At 40.1% G+C, this 14,997-nt stretch overlaps 1 long non-coding RNA gene across 1 annotated transcript; it reads left to right on the top strand.

Moving 5' to 3' along the window:
• Window positions 1–889: 889 nt before the first annotated feature.
• LOC132013034 (uncharacterized) lies at window positions 890–9,080 on the top strand. Its single transcript, XR_009402853.1, has 3 exons — window positions 890–939; window positions 7,642–7,771; window positions 8,780–9,080. It is a non-coding gene; the product is annotated as an uncharacterized LOC132013034 (long non-coding RNA).
• Window positions 9,081–14,997: the final 5,917 nt, after the last annotated feature.

Below are 14,997 nucleotides of genomic sequence, written 5' to 3'. Positions count from 1 at the left end.
TTTCTACCAAAAGACAGATCTTACATATATTCTTTTACTTTATCTCTACTTGAATCATCTAGTCTCTGCCAGACCCTGGGCTCATTCTCTCCTACCCAGCCCCAGTCCTGTGACATAGATAAATAGGCATTACCTGAGTGGAGTCCAAAATCGCACTTCCGAGATTCACAGGAGGACGCAGTATTCCTTTCCATCTTACATTAGTGTTACTTATTGGCTGTATGATCTTGGAAAATTTATTTAACTGATCTATGCCTCCGTTACCTGAAGTGGGAATAATAAACCCACACATCGGATTGTTGAAAGGATTTTATGAGGTAATCGATGGAGATCTCTTAGCAACAACTGCCTCCTCACTTTGATTCAGCATATGTTAACAATTATTACTTGGTCATGAAACAGAAGGGTAGGAGATGATGCTCACATTTTCCATGGGTAAGCGAGACCCTTCTCAATAATGGCTGCGCAAGAGAACTTCTGGGAGAAAGGACTCTAGCAGAGGGGACTGTGAAGAGGGAGGAGATGGGGTAGGCAAGGAGAGGGTTTTCCCAAGCCCCCCCAGCCAGTAAGTGGCAGTACCATGAGGTGGTAAGGAGGGAGAGGGTGGTGGAGTCCCGCTCATACTGGCTCTTGGGGAACTTCCACGATTAAGTGGAAGGTAGAGATAATCTGACTTAAAAATTTGCTCACAGAGGGAGCAAAACACGGCTGTAGCCACGTGAGTCATGGGTTCTGGAGAAAAAAGCAACACTGACTCAAGGGATTGAAGAGAAGGGGAGTTTCCTTAAGGACTAGTTCCTGAATCAGCCAATGTTTGCCTAAGATAAAATAAACTGCACTTGCAAGTTGTGGTAGGCAAAAACAAAACACATAAAACCCTCAGACACAAACTAGATGAAGAAAGGAATTCATTGGTGCACATACCTGAAAAATCCAGGGGTAAGAAATTCTTTTTTTGTTGTTGCTGTTGTGTTGTTGTTGAGGTTTTATTTATTTATTTGAGAGAAAGAGAGGGAGAGAGCACAAGCTAGGGGAAGCGGCAGAGGGCAAGGGAGAAGCAGACTCCCTGCTGAGTAGGGAGCCCCACATGGGGCTCCATCCATGGACCCTGAGATCATGGCCTGAACCGAAGGCAGACACTTAACCCACTAAGCCACCCAGGTGCCCCAGAAGCTCTTGATTTCTCTCTCTCTTTAATATGCATATGAAGAGCCAGGCGTGTTACACTCATTCTAAGGCTCCCAGTGGTGACAAGAGAGTTGCAGTAGCCCCAGCCTCACAATATTTCTGTTTGGAGTCCAGCATGAAAGAAGACTGGCGACCTGACAGCTGGCGACCTGACAGCTCCAAAAAATCTGAGTCTCCGCATGACTGACATGCTTGTGAATTACTAATGGGCACATACAAAATAATGCTCTGGCCAAACCTGGGTCATGTGACACACTCCAGAGCTGAAAGTGGAATTAACTGCATGGTAACCACATGGACTGAGAGTGCGGAGGGGGTCAATCCCTAAACATAATACGTGGGCAGTCATGTTTGCTGGGCAGCCAGAAAAAATGTTTCCCACACTACCCATTGCCATGTGTCAGAGGCACTGCTAAAATGCTACTATGTTTTATACAGTGGTAATCCTGAGAAAACATACCCTTGCTCTGGCATTAGGTATGAAATCCCCTTAAGAGTTAAAGGGTACCAGTAATTGTTTCACTCCAGCTTAGAGATGCTTAGCAGGGCTGTCCTACTCACTAGCATGTAATTCAGGCTGTTTTTTTAGTGGGGAAGCCATTGTTCTCACCAACAGCTTTGTCCCTCTCTTACACTGCAAGCCGCTGGGGTCTACCCAGTGCCCTATGTAATGTCAGTATCAATACATGATTTTGTTCATGATTCATTGACTTAAGGGTTCTGTTTCCAGTCAGATCTGACACAGTCAGAAGCATCTGAGCTTCTGTTGGCTTCAAAATAGGAATTATAATTATTTTTGGCAAGTGTGAAATCATCGTAACTCATGTTCTTTGGAAACATATTTTGAACATCCTGCTGACTGGAAAGATGTATACAATCCCTCCACAGAGCAATTGCTCATTCAACAGTTACATTTTAAATGGAAACAAAATTTTAAGTAATTAATTTGGATCATTTACCAAGCGGCTTTTAGCAATTAGGTCCATGCTACTTTTCTTTTGAATATGGATGATTTTTCTAGAGCAGGGAAAGGAAAATTTCCCCCTTTCGATTGTAACTAAGGTGTCAGTTAGTCAGTTTAAGGTTGAGAAGCATCTGTTTAAATTTGAGGCATCTGAACCTGAGCTCTCATCCTGGATATTGGGAACGGGGTGTGTGTGTTTGAGAGAAAGAGACAGAGAGATAGGGACAGAGAATTATCAAAATTGATCAGTTCTCTGGGGAACATGGAATTCAGGGTGTTATAAGAAAATGCTAAGAAACAAAATCAAGGGGCGCCTGGGTGGCTCAGTGGGTTAAAGCCCCTGCCTTCGGCTCAGGTCATGATCCCAGGGTTCTGGGATCAAACCCCGCATCGGGCCCTCTGCTCAGCAGGGAGCCTGCTTCCCCCTCTTTCTCTGCCTGCCTCTCTGCTTCCTTGTGGTCTCTGTCTGTCAAATAAATAAAATCTTAAAAAAAAAGAAAAGAAACAAAATCAAAGTCTGACCAAAATATGAATCTCAGAGAAATAAGCAGAGAGGCTGAAACCAAGCAGGGGGCAACAGGAAGTAAGATTAGTACGGATACTAATAATATCATACATAATATATTAATAATAATATCTGTATGATTCTATGTAATTATGAAGTAAGAACTATCTAAGTGTTTCACACAGGAATACATATTCTCTATTCTAGGCTACAGCTTTAATGAGGGTAGAGAATGCGTTTATTTTTTTGTAGGGCCCCTTGCTCAATAAATATTGTTGAATAAAATGAGGCTGGATTTGCCAAAACAAAACAAGTGGGGTAAGGCATGGAGGATCAGGAGCAGAAACAGGGACAGTCACTGGGCAGCTAACTGAAATTGCTGACCCTTCCTACAGGGTCTCCCAGGCTTGGTTGTGGGTGAGGAGGGACTGTTCAAGCGTGTTAGAGCATATCAGACTGTACCCAGATTTTGTCCATGTTCCAAAGATAATTTTTTTTCATTTTTTAAAAAAGATTTTATTTTTATTTATTTGACAGACAGAGATCACACGTAGGCAGAGAGGCAGGCAGAGAGAGAGGGGGAAACAGGCTCCTTGCTGAGCAGAGAGCCCGATGTGGGGTTTGATTCCAGAACCCTGAGATCATGACCTGAGCGGAAGGCAGACGCTTTAACCCACTGAGCCACCCAGGTGCCCCAAAGATAATTTAAACTTTGATTTTCATTAAATCGGGCATCAAAAGGCAACTAACTGATGTCTGCGACATTATCGAATCGGTCTGTGTTGCTTTCTTTACCTTATCTTTTTTTTTTTTTAAGATTTTATTTATTTATTTGACAGAGAGAGATCACAAGTAGGCAGAGAAGCAGGCAGAGAGAGAGGAGGAAGCAGACTCCCTACTGAGCAGAGAGCCCGATGCGGGACTCCATCCCAGCACCCTGAGATCATGACCTGAGCCAAAGGCAGCGGCTTAACCCACTGAGCCACCCAGGCGCCCTTTCTTTACCTTATCTTGCTCCCCCTCTCTGACCTCCCCTAACTGACTCACGCATTCCAGGGTATTCTGGGAATTCTAAAGCGGGTGCACTACATCTCTGCTTGCGGTAACACTGGGCGGAGTTTATTACCTCCTATTAGGCTTGTGTGGAGGTGTTTTTCTGGAGCTTTGAACTGGTAGCAACAATGGAGGTAACTGTCTTCAATATTTGAGTTGTTGTATATACCTACTTCTCTTCAGAATGCATGGCTCTTGATTTGTGCCAACTCAGCATGTCCCAAGAAACAGCCAGTTTAGTCTGCCAGGCCTGCATTTAATCAGCAAGGAATTTTTCATTCCCTAGGAATACCTTCATGTCACACAGCTTCTATCATGTTTTATTTGCTAAGCAAAGTGTCTTAGTAGTAAACTGAAATTTTTAAAGAAAACACAACACATTCCTGGCTTGGGGGAATAGGAGTGAGGGGAAAAAGGCACCTCCAGACAAGAGACTATCACTTGAATACTTATTTTACAATGGAAATCAAGTTAATGAAAAATAAAACAACTGAAGCATGCTTTTCACTACTTCTGGAAAGCCATGTAGGTTCTGGAGAGTAATCTGGGATTTCATTATTGATGCATCATATGATGGTTTGATCACACAGTAACAGATAGTTTTCATTTGCAGGCTACCAAAACAATAATAACCTATTTGTGACAAAGAGAAACCTTGAGTGGCTGAAATTGCTAGGGGTGGGGAAGTGGAGTATGAGTTGGGAAGGTTTCAATAGCAAAGCAGTATGAAAAGGGCCATTAATATTTTTCAGCTTATGAATAGTTGGGTTCTAGAGGGAGGCTGTGTGTAATTCTAGCTATGCTACATACTAGCTGTGTGAGTTTGGATGAATTTTTAAAATTCTGTGTATCCCAGTTTCTTTATAAAGTGGAGATAATGTTAGTTCATGCTTCATAGAGTTATTGGGATGATAACTGAATTAATACAATGAAAAACCTTGGAACAATGCTCCAACTCATTGTAAATTTCAGTGCATATTGCTACGAGTACTAACATTATTATTACATTCACATACATCTCTAAACTCTCCTTTGCAAATTGTTTTTCTTCTATTCCTTGTTTCATGAATCTGATTGGGTGTTAGTTGAAGATAGACTAGCCCTTTAGATTTCATCATCTTCATCAAGGCCAATCCTCAATCCTCAATCCAAGCAGAGGGAAATTCAATTGCTCTCAAGTATCTCAGGCCCCTGCTTTTCATTTCTCTTCTGGGAGGGTTTGGTTTCTCTTCTCAAGGCTTTGTGGTCCATGCATCCATCATATGCTGAACCAGTATATTCTGGTCTGGTTCTACACCAGTCAGTCTTGGTCCTGGGGAAGATTTGAACTTACCTAGCTCTTCCATGAGAGGGTAGATAAGCCTACTATTTTAGAGGTATAAGATCAAGTCATTTGGTCATATTTTCTAATCTAGTTTTTATTAATAATGAAGCTGGTATTTTTCCACCAATATGACTTCAATGTCTTCCTCAGTTGGTTTTGACTCAGGGAGAGAATAAAACATTTATTGGATCCTCAGATTCTCAAAACCTATTATGTGTAAGGTTAAAGGAGGTTACCGTAGGTGATACATTGATGATTAAGATACCTTCTCTTCCTTAGGGAGCTTGAAATCTAGAAAACAAAAGACAACCTTTTTGTAAATAACTATAATACAAGATTAATACTTAAAATAATAAAAGAAAATTTTATGGGCAATTCAAAGGAGAGAAAAATCACTTCCAGACATTTAAAAAAAAAAAAAAGCCCAAGGAAGAGATAGTATTTAAGGTGATTATTACTTTGGCAGATTGCACTGGGGAAGAGGAGAGAATTTTAAGCGAACAGCAATGACATAAAGGCAGAAAATCGTGAATGTGTGTGTTGGGGGTTGGTGAGGAGATATCTGTGGAGAAACAATAAATAGTTCATTCTGGCTGAAATTTAGAGTATAAATAAGGAAGTAGGGGAAGAGACTGGGCATGCATGGGCTACATAGCGGAAACCCATGCAAAGTTTTTCAATGGGACACTAACTTTAGAGGTGCATTTAATGAAGATTAATTAGGCAATGATACATAATGTAGATTCAGTTCAGAGACTGAAGAATGGGAGTAATTGGGGTGGAGTTTGTTTCCTATCTGTTTGACTCTAAGTCTTGGTTTATCAATATCAAGCATATAACAAAGATTTATGTTAGAGGGATAAGACAATTAGCTCAGATTTATATATTGAGTGTGAGATGCCACAGGAACATTCAAGTGAATTACTGTAGTAACTTCTGGCTCCACTGTATCCTCCAAGTGGTAGGAAAATAGACCTTACCTCTTTATGGCAGGAAATACAAAGGATTTGTTGCTACTTTTAACCCATTATACCAGTTCTTCAATTTATTAGCTCTGTAACCTATGGCTTTTAAAACTTTCTCAGCCTTAGTTTTTTAATATGTCAAAAGGAAAATCTCATAGACTTCTGAAAGTAAGAGAAGATAACACATGGACCTAACTTGCATGGGTCCTGGAATGGGTAGGTTGCTAAGAAATGATAGCTATCACTATTGTCATTATCCTTACAGACAGGTTCAAATACTAGCTCTGTCATTTATTTGCTGTGTGATTATTTAGCCTCTTTAAACCTTGGTTGGCTCATTTCTATGGTTGTAAAAATTTAATGATCTATACCTAGAACTTCTCAAGATGGTAGTACTAGTAGCTCCTAAAATTGTTGTGAAGACTTACTAAGTTCTTGAATATAAAGAAAGGCAGTGTGAGAATAGGATCTGGTGGGTCAGTAAGAGTGGTCTGGCCTCAGGGACCAGCCCAACTTACTCTCTATTTAGATGACTTTGTGGAAGCTATAAGCCTTTCCACATCTGTTTTCTCATTGGAAAATGGGGGTCATATTAATGCCCAACTTCTAGAATTGTTGTGAGCACTAAATGGGATAATACAAATAAAGTGTCTCACATCTGACACCTAATAAGGGTTCAAAGCATAGTTTTTATTAATATTTAGTGTTACCTTCCTAAATTGACATGAATCATACATCAGTGTCTATCCTTGGGAGGAAGACATGGCTTAAGGTGAAGAGGAAGACTATAAATTCAGCACTAAATTTAGAGATAAGTGGATGATTGGGTAAGGAAGGTTAGAAACCCAGCTAAAAATGGCTTCTACAATAGAGATTGACTACCTCAAAACAAGAAATTCCCAAGTGGAACTGCTCCGAAGTTTAGCGCCACTGGCTTAATGATATCCCGAAAAACCTAGATTCTGTCTCTCCTTGTTAGCTTGTCTTCTTAGGCTGTTTTGCCATCATGTCCCCAGTATCGGCAGCTTTAGTTTCAGGTATCTTTAGGAAATGAATCTGAGGGATCATTAGTGGATCTCTTTGGGATGTGAGGGGGTTAGTACCTATTGATTTCAGGTTGGGGAGAAGACAACAGAGAAGCACCATTTCATACTTTGTTAAATAAGTGATACTCTAATGAGCACCCTTGTAGAGGCCTCATTCCACATGTGTGAAGTATTTCTAGGATGATCAAGGAGATAGAGTGTTCCAAAGAGGGCACTTTTTACGGTTGTCCAATCTTACAGATGGCATTACTGCTTTACTCTTCTCTCTCATTAGTGGTATATAAAAGTAAACATTTCCATACTTCTCATCCAAAATTTGGTAATGTCAAACTTCTAGATATTTGCTAATCTGGCAGATAAAAAATATATTTCATTGCTCTCTCAGTGTCATTTTCCTGATTATAAATGAAGGTGATCATCCTTTCAAATGTTTCTGGGTCATTTGCACTTAATTTTCTATGAGTTTCCTGCTCATAACTTTTGCTTGCTTTTCTGTTGGGCTGTTCATGTTTTCTCAATTTACAGAAATTCTTTATATAGTCTGGATACTACATGGCAATCCTTTGATGGCTATTTTTTTTTTTTTTTCTAAGTAGGTTCCATGCCTAACATGGAGCCCAGTGTGGACTCCAGTGTGGAACCCAATGTGGGGCTTGGACCCATATACCAAGGTCAAGACCTGAACTGAGATCAAGAGTCAGATGCTTAACCAGCTGAGCCACCCAGGTACCAGTGACTGCTATTTCTATCTTTTGTCTTTTTGCTTTGTTGAAGCTGTCTATGGTAGGAAACAACTTTTCATTTGCACAGAACTTTTTGCACTCTAAGGTTCTTGGGCTGTTTTCCTGGCAGTAATTAGTTATTTCATCTTTAGGATCAACCCTTTCCAGAATTAATCCAGGAAGCTCCCTATACATTGTTACTTGTAGGGTAAAGAAAGAAAGACTCAACTCCTTAAACATAATTTAACCCCTGAGTCTGATGCCATCAAAACTCCCCCCACCATGAGTCACTCCCAAGGGACTTTCTGGGAACTTGGATTTTAACTGAGCAAAGGGTATTATTAGCCTGCTCAGACATATTAACCCATTAACATATTTACACTGATTGTGTTTTCTGGTTACGTGTTTCTGCCATTCATTTTTATTGGAGGGAGCAAGGTGTTCAGGGAAAGTGAAGAACATCTGTAACACTGTGCCTGGCCCATGTTATTGAAGCACTTTCATGGAGGGCTTGAATAGCAAGAGGCAGCTTCAAGGCACATTTTCTCTTTGTCAGGTAGGGAGAAAGGAGAAAGACAAAAAGGAATATTCTCAAAACAAACTATGATTTTTTTTCCCCCTCCCTTTGACCAAAGTTCTTTTTGTCTTCTAATACTACTGGGCTACTTGCTAGGTCAGTATGAAAATGTGATAGTCTTCCACTGAAATTAGGTGGTATTTTGATTATTCCTTTATTAAAGCAGTTCTACAGTTAGGACTTAATAGATCCTTTTGAATATTCTTCACAAAAGAGTTATATGATAGAGAAAATCATTTGAGATTGAAAATGAAGGGACTACAAACAAAGTGGGATAAAAGGTTTGTCTTTTGCCATGTGTTAAGCTGCAAGAATTTATCCCATCCTTGTAACTGATTTTAGTCTCTGAGAGAAAGAAATATTTAAAGAAAGCAGATGTTGATGAGTCACATTTAAGCTCTCATAGTTTGAAACACATGTTTTATTCGTGTATAGGGCTGTTGTTTGGAAGGTGGTTGGCTGAAATCCTCAACTAAAACCCTAAATGGTGGATTTTCCTGTGCTGTCAATACCGAAGAAGTTGGGACTGGATGATCTCTAAGAACACTCCCAGCTCTTACGTCCTACACTTTTTTATGAGCTTTATGCCTTTTTTGTTTTTGCCCCTGTTATGTAGCTACCAGATGATATCGTCCCCCAGACCCTTTTCTCCTCTGGTTACTTCTTGAAGTCACTGTTAAACCTTTAACAGTGAGGCACTTAGGAAGAAAGAGAAACTTTCAAAGTGGGAGAATGGGAGCAGTTCATTCACTGTTCAATAAATACTTGTAGATTTCTTACCATGTGTTGGACTAACCACAAAGAGACAGACTAACCAAATTATCATAAGCATGACTATAAAAACCCGTGCTAGGAAGTTTCCCTATAACAAAGGACTGAAGACCTGACCGAAGAGTCCCAACAAGCTTCTCTCAGGAAGAACCAATACCTGAGCTGAGATCTGAGGAGGAACAAGGGTTACAAAGTGAAAGAAGGTAGGGGGGCAAAATCATTCCAGGAAGAACAACAAACATTCCCAGGGGGCCTGTAGCAGAAGGAAGCCCAGTGTCTTCAGGAGCTTGGTGGCAAGTGGATACATCCCCCAAGGTAGTTAGGAGAAAACAGACAGAACCGGGTAATGATTTGGATAACTGGAGATAGTTCTCTCTCTTGCTACTCTCTTCCTCCCTCTTTTTTTCCTAGCAGAGAATACTTTAGCCAGGCATTGTTTTAGCACTTTATATGTATTAACTCAACAATAGCCAAGTGAGTATGTGGTAGAATACATGAACTTATGACCCTACTGGAAAACCTCCTCTTAGACCTTTTCTGCCCCTCCATACACTGAGCTATCCTTAAGATAGCAGACAGTTTTTGTAGGGACAAACCCAGGATTATTTGAGAAAAGAAACAAACAAGCAAAAAAGATAAGGGTATATAAATACGTTTTGCTCATGCTAAGTCCCGAGGCATGGGACTTAAGGAGAAAACTACTGAAAACAACAACCCATTCGTGTGTTATTTATTTAATGGTGATGTATAATATTTATTGAGTGCATATTGTGCCAAGTACTGTTCTGAATACTTCCAAATATTAGTTTATTTAATCTTCACACCTACGTCATTATTATGGCTATTTTACAAATTAGAAAACCAAGAGAGATCTCCAAAGATGTACAGTTTTCAGCATTGATGGGAAGTGGGCACGGATCCCACCACCGGGTAGTCTGTCTTCCAAGCACTAGGCATCACTTGCTCATTTGCATGACTGTCAAAGCCTTGCTACCTCCTAAAATCATTCTCTTCTTCCTTCTCTAAAAGACTCCCTTATTTGCATTAGGGAAGAAAGAGTCTCATGACAAACATAATACAGTCAAGGCACAGGGAAAATCTGGTGCATCTCTCTGTAAGAACGACCACTGAAATTGCCTTCACTTCAACAAGTAAGAACATGGAAGTCATTCTGTGGCCATTGAACGTAAAGTACTTAAGGTACGCACCAAGCTACTATGTAACTCTAAATTCCGGAAATTGGTAATATGGAAACAGCTCCAAGGCTGCTTCTGAGCAGGGATTATAGTCAATCCTATACCACTAAAGTAATTACAGTAGAAAAAAGAAGGACCATTTGCAATAAAGTTGCAGAATTTCTCTAATTTGGATTAAGCATTTGTCATTTTCTTGGCATATGTTTTTCACCAAACTGTATGAGAAATCACGTGTTTCAAGTCTGCCTCACTTTCATTTGGGTTCAAATCAAATTCCATGGTATTCTTTTGGAAGAAGGGGTTTCCCTGAAGTTGAAGGATTTCTTTCACTTTTGTTGAGATCTAAAGAAGCTGGATTTCAGTTCCTCTCATTACTTTAATCACTTTCTTGCTACTTTCTTCCTCTATCTTACTCTCCCCCAGCAGATAATAAAGCATTTCTGTTGTATTTTTTATGTGCCAAACGCTGTTCTAAGCACTGCACACCTACTAACTCGACAACACCCTATGCGTATATGGCAGAGTATATGGATCCAAAGGCAGAGAGGTTGGAAGACAGTGTGGTGGAAGCATACAAAAGATCTCTCTAAATGCTTCTAGTCTCTCCAAATGAGAAACAGGCTATACTCATTTTACAGATGCGGGACCTAAAGTCCAGAGAGAGTAAGCAGTTTGTTCAAAACCACATAGCTGCAAAGTGGCAGAACCATCATTCAAATCCAAACAGTCTGACTGCAGAGTCCATACTCTTAGACTTCACGCTCCTGTAAAACTTCTCCTTGGTTAAATTCAACTCTATACTTCCCCCTGCCTGTCCTTGGGAAATTGAACATAATTGAACAAAAATGATCATGCTGAGTGTTCTCCCTTCACATTCAGGCCTTGACATAGTCCTGAAAGCCTACTTTACTTTCTAAGACAGTTCATTTGTGGATTATTTCACACCTTCTCTCTCTTCACACCTTTGCTGCCACTTCTCCAATCTTCATTCTGCTGAAGTGTTATTCCCCATTTCATTGAGAAGAAACAAAGAATCGGAAGAGAACTTCCATATGCTCCCACCAACCCATCTTCTGATCTACTAGCTTTGGGTCCTATCAACACTGCCTGACTTTTTACCATGGGCGAATGTCTACATGCCTGTCTAGATCCAGTAGCTTCTTCTGGTACACTGCATCCCATTTCCTTACATTTTCTAGGATTGGTTTCTTTCAAATTTGTCCTCCTCCCTGTATCAATTTTCCCACCTACTAAGTTATTCCCATCAGTATAGATATTCTACAATATATCCTATATTAAAAACAAAAACAGACTTTCTGGGTTTCTGGGCTGGCATGTAAAGAGGTAGGTAGCCGGGGCATCCGGTGGCTCAGTCAGTTAAGCATCTTCCTTCAGCTCGGGGTCGTGATCTTGAGATCCCGGTATCCAACTCCACTTTGTCAGGCTCCCTGCCCAATGGGGAGTCTGCTTATTCCTCTCCTTCTGGCCCCTTCTCCAACCCCCCCCCCCATAGTATGCCTGCATGGCTCCCAAGCACTCTCTCAAATAAATAGATAAAATCTTCTTTTTAAAAAAAGAGGTAGGTAATTATCAGTCTGTCCTAACAATAAGTAAAAAGCTGAATAAATTGAAAACTCAAAAACTTTTCTTAGATTCACCAGAGAGGTGAGGTTATACGCAAATCACTATCTCCAAATATGAGAGACAGACAGGCAAATACAGAGAGTAACAACTTACTATAGCAGAAAACTGTGTAAGAACCATTGTTGTGACAGGAAAACTTGAACTGTAATTGGTGAGTTACTGGAGGCTCAGTGTGGACAAGTCTGGGAGTTAAAAACTCCAGAGAGACTCAGTCCTCAGAGACCCCCAACAATTTTGTGAGTTTTATCTCTAGAAACTTGACTTGGTTCTCACAGTGAGTATCAGAGAAAAATCAGCTTGTGTTTCTGGCAGGGAGAAGAGAAAAGAAACTATTTTGCAAGAGCATTTTCTTCTTAACAAGGCCTGCCCACAAGAGAAACTATTTTATAGATCCTAAGCTACTGAGATTTTATCAGAAGGGAAATGCCCAATTCTAGCCAGCTCTAGCCTTCCATGGGGAAGAAGGGAAATACCCAACCCAATCCCTTCTAGCCGTCTACACGGGGAAGGTAAGTAGCCCACTCCAGCCCCCATTAGGCATCTTGTCCCACCTGGGGGGAAAATACTGAGATGCATTGGTGGAGTCTACAATTTAGAGGGATTTACAAAAGACTGAGGCCTAGTAGGACTATAGAACACTTTTCCTTAATACCTTACACCTTACGGGACGCCTGGGTGGCTCAGTTGGTTGGACGACTGCCTTCGGCTCAGGTCATGATCCTGGAGTCCTGGGATCAAGTCCCGCATTGGGCTCCCAGCTCCATGGGGAGTCTGCTTCTCCCTCTGACCTTCTCCTTGCTCATGCTCTCTCTCACTGTCTCTCTCTCTCAAATAACTAAATAAAATAAAAAAAAAATACCTTACACCTTACTACCACATTACTAAAGGCCTATTTACTATAGTTAATTTTACCTAGTATATCATGTATGACTATCGAGGAAAAATTTTAAAGCATACTTAAAGGCAAAAATACTGTTTGAAGAGACAGCATGCATTAGAACCAGACTCAGATATCTTAGGGATGTTGGAATTATCAGACCAGGAACTTAAGACAATTACGTTTTAAGTTTAATATGCTAAATTACGTTTAATATGCTAAGGGCATATTACGTTTAATATGCTAAGGGCTCTAATGGATAAAACGGATAGCTTGCAAAAAGAAATGGGCAATGTAAACAGAGAAGTGGAAATTCTAAGAAAGAATAAAATAGAAATACTAGAGATCAAAAAAGCTATAACAGAAGTGAAGAATACCTTCAATGTACTTATTGGTAGGTTGGATACGGATGAGAAAAGAATCTCTGAGCTTGAGGAGATCTTAATGGAAACCTCCAAAACTGAAAAACAAAGAGAAAAAAAAACTGTCTTGTGGGGAAGAAGACAAAAAAGAATGTCCAAGAACTGTGGGACAATTATAAAAGGTGGAATATACACATAATGGGAACACTAGAAGGAGAAGAAAAAGAGAAATGAAAGGGGGAACAGCACTACAGATTCCACAAACATTTAAAGGATAATTAAACACTTTACAAAAACTAACTCAAAGTGGACTATAAACCGAAATGTAAGACACAAATCTTAAAACTCCTAGAAGAGAACATAAGAGAAAACCTGAGTAACCTTAGGTATGGTGGTAGTTTTTCAGATGATAGAAAAAACTGGTAAGGTAGACTTCATTAAAATCAAACAGTTCTACTTTGCAAAAGACAATATCAAGAGAATGAGAAAACAAGCCTCAAGGTAGGAGAAAATATTTCCAAAACATATCTGATAAAGGACTGTTTTCTGAAATACACAAAAACACTTAAAACTCAACTATAAGAAAATGAAGAACTACATTAAAAACTGAGTCAAATACCTGAATACTCAATCAAAGAAAATATATGTGGCAAATAAGCACATAAAAAGATGCTCAACATCATATGTCATCAGGGAACTGTGAGTTGAAATAACGAGAAGCCAGGACACCTGGGTGGCTCAGTGGGTGAAATCCTCTGCCTTCCGCTAAGGTCATGATCCCAGAGTCCTAGGATCAAGCCTGTGTTGGGCTCTCTGCTCAGTGGGGAGCCTGCTTCCTCCTCTCTCTCTCTGCCTGCCTCTCTGCCTACTTGTGATCTGTCTGTCAAATAAATAAATAAAAATCTTAAAAAAAAAAAAAAAAGAAAGAAACAATGAGAAGCCACTATCCACCTTGTATAATGGTCAAAATCCAGAACAAACACCAAAAATGGGTGAGGATATGGAGGAATAGGAAGTGTCATTGCTGGTGGGAATGTGAAAGGCTTTGGAAGACAGTGTGACAATTTCTTACTACACTAAACATATCTTGTCACAAGATCCTTAGTATTTACTCAAATCAGTTGAAAAGTTATATCCATGCAAAAACTTGCACATAAAGATGTTTATAGCAGCTTTATTCATAAGGGCCAAATGGGGAAGCAATCAAGATACCCTTCAGTTGGTGAATGGATAGACTGGTACATCCAGACAATGGTGAATATTTCTCAGCGCTACAAAGAAATGAGTTAGTGAGCCATGAAAAGACAGAGGAACTTTAAGTACATATTAAAAAGAAGCCAGTTGGGAGAGGCTACATCCTGTATGATTCTAACTATGTGACCTTCTAAGAAAAGACAAAACTATGGAGACAATAAAAAGATCAGTTGTTTTGGGGGTAGGGGTTGAGGATATGAATAGGTTACAAAGGATTTTTAGAGAGTTTGGTTCTGGAAAAGCTAAACTATGGAGGAAGTAGAAGGATCAACGGTTGCTAGGGTTTGGGGGAGAAGAAGATGAACAAGTGGAGTGCTGGTTGTTTACATCAGTGGGTCTGTCAGGTGGGACACTGTAATGGTGGGTACGCGCAATTACACATTTGTCTGAGTCCATGCTGTGCAACACCGAGAGCAACCCCACTGTAAACCATGAACCTAGAGTGATAATGAAAAGTCAATATAGGTTCATCAATTGTAATAAATGTACCAATCTGATGTGGGGTTTCGATAGTTGGGAGGCCTCTATTTATGTGTGCTCAACGGGTAT

This window comes from Mustela nigripes, chromosome 3, assembly GCF_022355385.1.
Source record: "Mustela nigripes isolate SB6536 chromosome 3, MUSNIG.SB6536, whole genome shotgun sequence".
Lineage (NCBI taxonomy): Eukaryota > Metazoa > Chordata > Mammalia > Carnivora > Mustelidae > Mustela > Mustela nigripes.
This window is presented reverse-complemented; position numbering and strand designations above follow the sequence as displayed.